The sequence below is a fragment of the Bemisia tabaci genome, chromosome 6, assembly GCF_918797505.1.
Source record: "Bemisia tabaci chromosome 6, PGI_BMITA_v3".
Lineage (NCBI taxonomy): Eukaryota > Metazoa > Arthropoda > Insecta > Hemiptera > Aleyrodidae > Bemisia > Bemisia tabaci.
In genome coordinates, this window is record NC_092798.1 from 50,369,314 (window position 1) to 50,377,464 (window position 8,151).

The following is an 8,151-nucleotide window of genomic DNA, read 5'->3' on the forward strand; positions in this document are numbered from 1 at the left end:
GAGCCAGAGTGCTGCCGCAAATTCTACCGGTGGCATTCCGCGCTTGATGGTGTTCACGAGGGTCAGACTTAAGTCCTTAAGTCCGAGTGCAATTCCAGGAACCGCGCTTAAATGCCAGCCTCTCATTGAGAGCCCTAATTTTGACGGTCTACTACACCGCCGCACGAAGGAACGTATGACCATCGAGTTTTGCGGCCAAATTGTCCCTTTCAACGTATTCATTTTCGCTATGGTTTATGGAGGTTCAAAGGGCCTGACTTAAGTCCGCTAAGTCCGAGTGCAATTCCACGAACCGCGCTTAAATGCCAGTGTCTCACTGTGAGCCCTAATTTTGACGGTCTCCTCCGCTGCCGTGCTAAGGAAGAGCGCCGTATGAGCATTTGAGAGTTGCCGAATTTCCTTCGATGAAATGTTTATTTCGTAGGAAAGTTATGAAAATTTTGCTTTGAAAGTTTCGGGAGCTTTAGGTGACATTGCGAACGAAATTATCTGAAAAATTGGAAGAAAAATATTCATAAGTTTACCAGGAAATTCGTGCTTTAACAAAGAAAATTTGGCAACGCCCAAAGATTCATACGGCGTTTTTCCTTAGCACGGCAAAGCACTGCCGCACGAAAGAACGTATGACCATCGAGTTGTGCTGCCAAATTGTCCCTTTCAATGTATTAATTCATGCTACGTTTTATGGAGGTTCAAAAGGTGAGACTTAAGTCCTTAAGTCCGAGTGCAATCCTAGGAACCGCTCTTAAATGCCAGTGTCTGATTGTGAGCCCTAATTTTGACTGTCTGCGACACTGCCATGCTGTGGAAAAACGCCATGTGAGCCTTCAGCCGCTGCCACGCTGAAAAAAAAAGTCCGGTCGTGGAAGCCGCACTTACGGGCTATATCGACGTACCGCCCGCGTTTCGGGCCCAGAGGCCGGAAGTTCCAGACGTAGCACCAGGAGCAATTGAGGCTACGGCTCCAGCACCCGGAACTTTCGGTCTCGGAGCCTGGAACGGATGGTATGTCTATATAGCCCGCAACTTTTTTTCAGTGCGCATTTCCTCCGATAAAAGGCGAATTCCTAGGAAAATTAAGAATAAGTTCCGTCAAATTTTTCGGACGATTTTGTTCGCAATGCAATCGAAAATATCATAATATTTCGCGGAAAATTATGCATAACTTTCCTCAAAATAAATATTATAGTGACGGTGATTTGGCAACGTATGACGGCGCATACGGCGTTTTTCCTTATCGCCGAATTGCACTCAAACAGCAACAGTGACAACCTCTTTCAGTGCTATCAATGAGACAAGATCATATATCGACGGTGAAACTACCAAACCACGTATCTCGTTTGCGGTGTTTAAAAATCTACGCTCGCATTTTATTTTTTTGAAGTAGACCAAATCAATATCATTCCTTGAAATTTTCACAGAATTTTCTCCGCACGAAGAGGAAAAATCACAGAAATTTTCAAGACTGGACGTTACGTAGTTTTTCATTTAAAAAATAAAGTATGACAGGAAGTCTGCGACGTCGCAAACCGAGATACGTGGTTTGGTAGTTTCACCGTCGATATCCTCCATCGCTTTTCTGTGACGTGAAATGAATGGCCTCCACAGTTTCAGCTGAAACCGTTCTGCGTAGCAGGATCGAAGAACCGCACTGCCGTGCCAAGGAAAAACGCAGTGTGAACATTCGAGAGTTGCCAAATTTCTCGGAATAAAGCATGTATTTATGAAGGAAGCTATGCATATTTATCCTTGCAATTTTCAGAAATTTTAGATTCAACCGTGAACAAAATCGACTGAAAAAATTTGAAACTAATATTCACAATTTAATCAGTGAATTCGTGTTTTTTTTACGAGGAATGAGGCAACGCCAGAGGCGGATCCAGCAATTTGGCAACACCGGATTTTCTCCATTTAAACCTATGCTAAATAATCGATCCATGTAGGAGCACCTGGCCCCTCCAAGAATCGATACATTTCCATAGGTTTAAATGGAGAAGAGACAATGTTGCCAATTTGCTGGATCCACCAATGGGCAACGCCTGAAGGCTCTCACGGCGTTCTTCCTTAGCTGGGCAATAGCTTTCCGCTCAGAGCGGAACGCACTTCTATTTCCAGGACGAGTCATCGCGCTGAAGAAGAGGTGACGGATTGGGGGGGGGGGGGGGATGTCGGTCAGCTGCGGAACTCCAATGACGCAAAAGTTTCGGGTCGTCCGCGAGCGATGACGATGATCCAGTCACCCGATTATGATTTGCATAGCGAGCTTGGAGCCGTTGTTGCTGGATTTTCTCATCGCTCACATTCTCGCCCCGAGCGGGAATCAAACGATGACGCAATAATCATCGATTCCGTGAGACCCACCGCTTTCCGCTCTTCAGCCTCGTGCGCTACCCTGCCGTGAAGGAAAAACGCCGTATGAACCTTCAGGCGTTGCCAAATTCCCTCCCGTAAAACGCGAATTTCCTGGTAAACTTATGAACATTTTTCTTCCTATTTTTTCAGATAACTTTGTTCGTAATTTCACCAAAAATTCCTGAAAATTTCAAGGAAAAATATTCATGAATTTCCTCCACTATAAAAATTTTATCGAAGGCAATTTGGCAACTCTCAAATGTTCATGCGGCGTTCTCCCTTAGCACGGCATTATACCACACTACGGAAAAATTCTAAGAGTTAAAAGTGGTTGCACTAAATCTCTCAAAAATGTAACGCTTTCGCGATAAGTTTTTCAAAAATTCAACACATGAGCATTAATTTTCTCCTAATTTGACACTTCCGAAGTAATATTTTCAAAAATTGAACGCTTTTGCACTAATTTTTACAAAACAACATCCTTGGCATTAGTTTTCGTAAAAATCAGTACGTTGAGCGTTCAAGTTGTAGAGTTTTTGATTCGTGTGACCAAACGTTCGGTCCATGTGACCGAACTTCTTTCCTAAATTCTTTTAACCTCATAAGTTCGGTTGAAGGAACCGAACGTTCGATTAAACGGATTGAAAGTTGGATTTGACAAATCGATAGTTGAAAAGATACAAACATCATGTTCTCCTTCATTTTGGTGGATATGCAAGTTTATCTACTTTGAAGTCGAAATAGTTGTATCATGCGTTTCACCCCATCCAACTTTTCTACTCCTGCGTTAAAATATCTGAGTCAACGGAAAAGAAGTTCCCCTTCATTTATGTGGATATGCATTTTGACCTACTTTTAAGTCGAAATAGTCGTATCACGCGTTCCATCCCATCCGAATGTTTAACCCCCGCGTTAAAGTCTTTGAGTTAGCCGAAAAGAGATTCTCCTTCATTTTGTAGATATGCAATTGCATCTCCTTGGAGGTCGAAAAAGTTGTATCATACGTTTCGCCCCAACCAACTTGTCTACTCTCCATGCGTTACAATTTCTAAGTCACCGGGAAAGAGACAAAGCTCTTGTTCAATTTTAAAGATATGCGAGAAAAGAATGATGGCGCTAAACAACAAAAAGAAAACCGGTATACAGCGCCTAAACGTGAACGAAAGCTTTCTTTTTTTTTTTTTTAAACAAAACCTTGAAGAATTTCAAAGGTTTCCGATTTCAAAGATTTGGACGAGATTTCCTGATTTTTCGCGCGAGTAAGTGGACACTCGTTTGATTTAAAAATCAACGAATTTAATTAATTTTATCAAATGTTTGAAAAAAGCTTATAACAGTCAGAATTTCCTGATCCATGACGGATTTTCTTGGCATTTCCTGATAGCATCGAATTCCCTGATATTTTCCGGTTTTTCCTGACGGTAGACACCCTGACTCCTAGAAAAAAAAGGAGTAGAAGCCAAGCAAACCTCGAAAAAAAAGGGTTGTTTTTCCATAACTTCCAATTCGAAAGATAAGGACTCGAATCTGCGAGACTAGAGGATTGAAATTCTGACTGTCTAAAACTACCTCTGTATTGAAGGCTCAAAGTTTAACGTCCTAACATGATCGGAGAGTTTATTGGCTGAGCATTATCAAGAGTGGCGTTAACCACCTCCGGTCGAGTCAAACAACCTCCCACTGAGGTGCTGTTAAAAGAATTTCCAAGTGACGCACCATGCGAAAACAAAGGAACTCAGAAAGCATAGACGTTTGCACTTACAGAGGTTCATGGTGCACATTTGACGTCATGTAAACTTGTGATTTCGGGTTTTTATTAAAGCGCTTTTGCGACGTTGAAGTGCGATATGATAAGCGTCCTTGACGCCCCTTTACGGCGGCGCACAGAGGATCGATTGGATCGGAGAAGTCGGACCAAGTTTGGAAACTTAAAAAGCTCGTTTTGACGAAGAAAATCTCAAACCACGTTCTCGGTTTGCGATGTTGCAGAATTCTTGTCACACTGAAAGTTTTTTCCATCAAAAACGAGACGACTTAACGCCAATGCTTGAAAAATTCCATGATTCATCTTCTCTGTGCGAGAAAAATTCTGAGAAAACTGCGAGGAACTACGTCGATTACATCGATTTGGACTGCATTTTGCAATTTGGAACTGTAATTTCTGGCTCGGTTTGGAAACAACGTACGTAGCATTAGTTTTCCTATGCACATGAGAGTTCTTACAAATGAGCTAGAAATTGTAGTTCCGAATTGCAGAATGTAGTCCATCGGTTTTCCTCCAAAAAAAAGAAAGAAAATAAGGAAATTTTAGAACACCGCGAATGAAATAGGTAGTTTGGGAGTCTCACCGACGATATCTATGTTCATATAGAACATAGAGGTTTGAAAACTGGTTTACTTCTTATTTATTTACTTTTCATTTATATATTTATTTTTTATTTATTTTTTTTTTAAAAAAAAAATCCTGTCAAGAACCAATCCTTAAAATTTAAAAAGTGACAAAATAAACATCTTTCATTTACAGTTTTAGTAAAAATATTTTCGTCCGACCGCTTTGAAACGCTCGTTGCACTGTGCGAAGCCGCGTCGCGTAATACTGGCCAAATAGTAAAAATAAAACGTCGCGAATTTTCTATTCTGAATTATCATAAGTTCTAAAGCTAAGACCTCCCCCTTTCCCCTGCCCACCAACAAGAAGTCAACTGTAGGAAATTATGCTGATTTCTATGTTATAATATGGAACGGTTTCGAAGGAAAAAAGTGGTGAAACGATAGGAATCGGGTTGAATCGCTATCGAATGAAACTGATCGATAAATATTATTGCGAAGATAGGGATTTATCGATCCAGTCCATTCGATATCGAATCAGTAATCGACCCGCTGTTCAAGTTTTCATCCGGGCTCATGCGACTTATCACAGCCAAGCGAAGATAACGCATGGTAAACAAAAAGCTACCTGCTCCCTCGCTAAGGAAGAACACCGTAAGAGGATTTGATTGTTGGAAAACTTCCTTTGATAAAATACTAATTTTGAGAGCGGTTGAGGAAGTTTTCCCTGGAAATTTCCTCATGTGCTGACAAAGTTAGAAAGTCAAAATCTCGAAATGACTTACAGAAAAACGTGCACGATTTTTCTGGGAACCTCGTATTTTGTCGGACGAAATGTAGGTAATAAGGTCACGCGTCTTCTTCTTCTTCTTTTTTCTTTTGCTTTCGGTTTTCATAAAATTTTGATAAATTAAAGAAGCAGAAAGTAAGAACGTCAATAAGTTTATTCGGCGCCCTTCCTCAGCCCGACAAGAGAATGAATTTTGTTCGCAATACGCGAGAGAATTTCAGGACTCACGAAAAAATTTGGCTTCAACAGCGCAGCCCAGGACAGAACAGACAGTCTGAATTCTTCCTGGGAAAAAATGTTTAACCCCCCCCCCCCCTTTTCGTCATTGAATGACGATTGTCATTTGCATTGCATCCTAAGACGTTGCAACAATGTAGAAAAATCAATTATTTTCTACAATTGAGTACCGTAAGCGGTTCAGCAAATAAACGAAAAAGTCTCACAACCGTTTTATATGAGGGGCCGTTCATGAAATACTTGACGCTGAAACCCCCCCCCCCCCCCCCCAGGTAACATAAACCTGGACCCCGATCCCTTCCAAGATTTTCGTAACTCTCTGTATTGACCCTGTTACTCGAACTGGCGTTTCCTTCAGATCAATTCAGGCTGGGAAATTGCGATTTAGCGTCAGATTATCATAATAAATTTTCGAAAAATGAGCGCTTCGAGCCGATTTCAGCGTTTCAATGTAGCTAATAAGTCTAGAGAAAAAGTTATTTCCAGATTTTGCCTGATTTCAAGAAAAAGTTTCCTGCCGAAAACCCGGGAATTCCTCTCATATATTCTGCTTGATTCGCTAGTAGAAAACACGAATTTTTTGAAAAATTCAACTTTTTCTCGTTTAGTCTGATTCTCAAAGGGCGAAGTAAAAATAGACTAGTAATTTCGCAAATAATTTAATCTCGGAGCAGAGAGGGGAGAAATTCCCGGTTTTAAGTACCCATTCCCTAATAATTCGTTTCAGATACAATATATGAGGGGCTTGGAGGACAAGGTGCGTAAGTGCAGTTTTTGCTATTTTGAGAAATAATACAAGTTTAAAGTTTCGAAATACTATGGAAACTTTATGGCGGAAAGAAATTCAAATTGAATTTTTGATGGTTAAGAATTGGAATTTTGAAGCGAATTTTTCACAGAATGTACATGCAGACTAGAATTACTTGAATCATTAAGTAATGACTCAATTTTTTTCTAAATCTGCACTTATGCTCCTTGTCTTCCAAGCCCCTCGTTATAAGCTATCAGTTTTCCTATACAGATGTGTGTTTTTACAGATGAGCAAGAAAAGAAGAAGGAACCAAGTCACATTAAGTTAGAACAGAGAAAGAGAAATCGAAAGTATTTTCCTTCCATAGCTGGCACTAAAAAAAATTAAATTTGAGTCTACATTTGGGATTCACAAAAAATTATTTGGACTGCATTTTTTAAAAAACTTAAAAGCCATTAGTTTCCCTATACAGATAAGTGATACTTTTTATGGATACACTAGATATGGTAGTTCCTTCTTGCATTATGTAGTCTTTTTACTACACTGCTACACTGATTACTTATATAACTTAATGTTATTTTACTGCAAATTATTCGATGGCTTTGTTTTTTTGGCAAGGGAATGTAATGTCGTTGTTAAGCTTAAAAATCTCTCTTAATTTATTATTCTTGAAAACATGACTTGGCTCCTTTCCGATTGACTCACAATCAGTCTATTCTTCATGAACGGCCCCAGTGAAGAGACAAGTGAAAACAAGGAATTCCCAAAGGAGCAAAGATACCCTGAAAAAATATCAAGGAAATATTTACCCCTGAAGGAGCAGAAGCGAAAGCAGATGAAAGCACAGACGACAAGATAGAGAGTCCAGGAGGAAAAGATCCCGACGCTCAGAGAACTCAACAGTTGAGGCCAAAGGTAGAGCCACATTCTGGGAGCGAGGCTCACAGGTCACAACCCGCGACTCACTCCCAAAACAGTTGATGACAGTGAGGCGCCTCTTAACTGTCAACAACAAGCAACATCACAGAAATATCAGGACCCCAGAAAAACGAACAAAAATAGTGCTCGCACATCTGCCGCATCGGATGTTGAGACAAACGTCAATATCTGATTAGCTCTGAATTAGCGCCACTCAACAGGTTAATACATGCAGTCAGATGGCACCACTGATGAGTGGTAACAATAACAATACTTTGACGTTTGTCTCAACATGCGATGCGCAAGCTCTATGACAAGAAGTTCTTATCAGGAGAAGAATACGTGAGATGGACACGCTTAGTAATGGACTGATTATACAGAACTAATGGAGCGGAGTTGGGATAAAAGAGCAAGCTCATCAAAGAAATGAGAATTAATACTAAAAAAAGAGGCAGAAAATGAGCAACAATCGATTGGAGCCTGCATGTGTAGGAACGAAAGGGTTTCCGCTCCCCCCCCCCCCCCCAAGATATAATAATACTGCAATACAGAGAGAATCTCTGCTGATCCTAATCTTGACTATTAAGCACGCAATTACATGCATCGCTGCTCGATGTAGGTACCGACTTCGAACAGAGTTGCTTATTAAAGCACTACGTAAGATAATCAAACTTCATTTAGAGAGATAGAGATTCATTTGCTGAAGTATTAGCAGTTGTTTTTCAATAATCTGTATGACGGTAAATCTTCAGCTTGCAATGCTTGAGTCTATAAT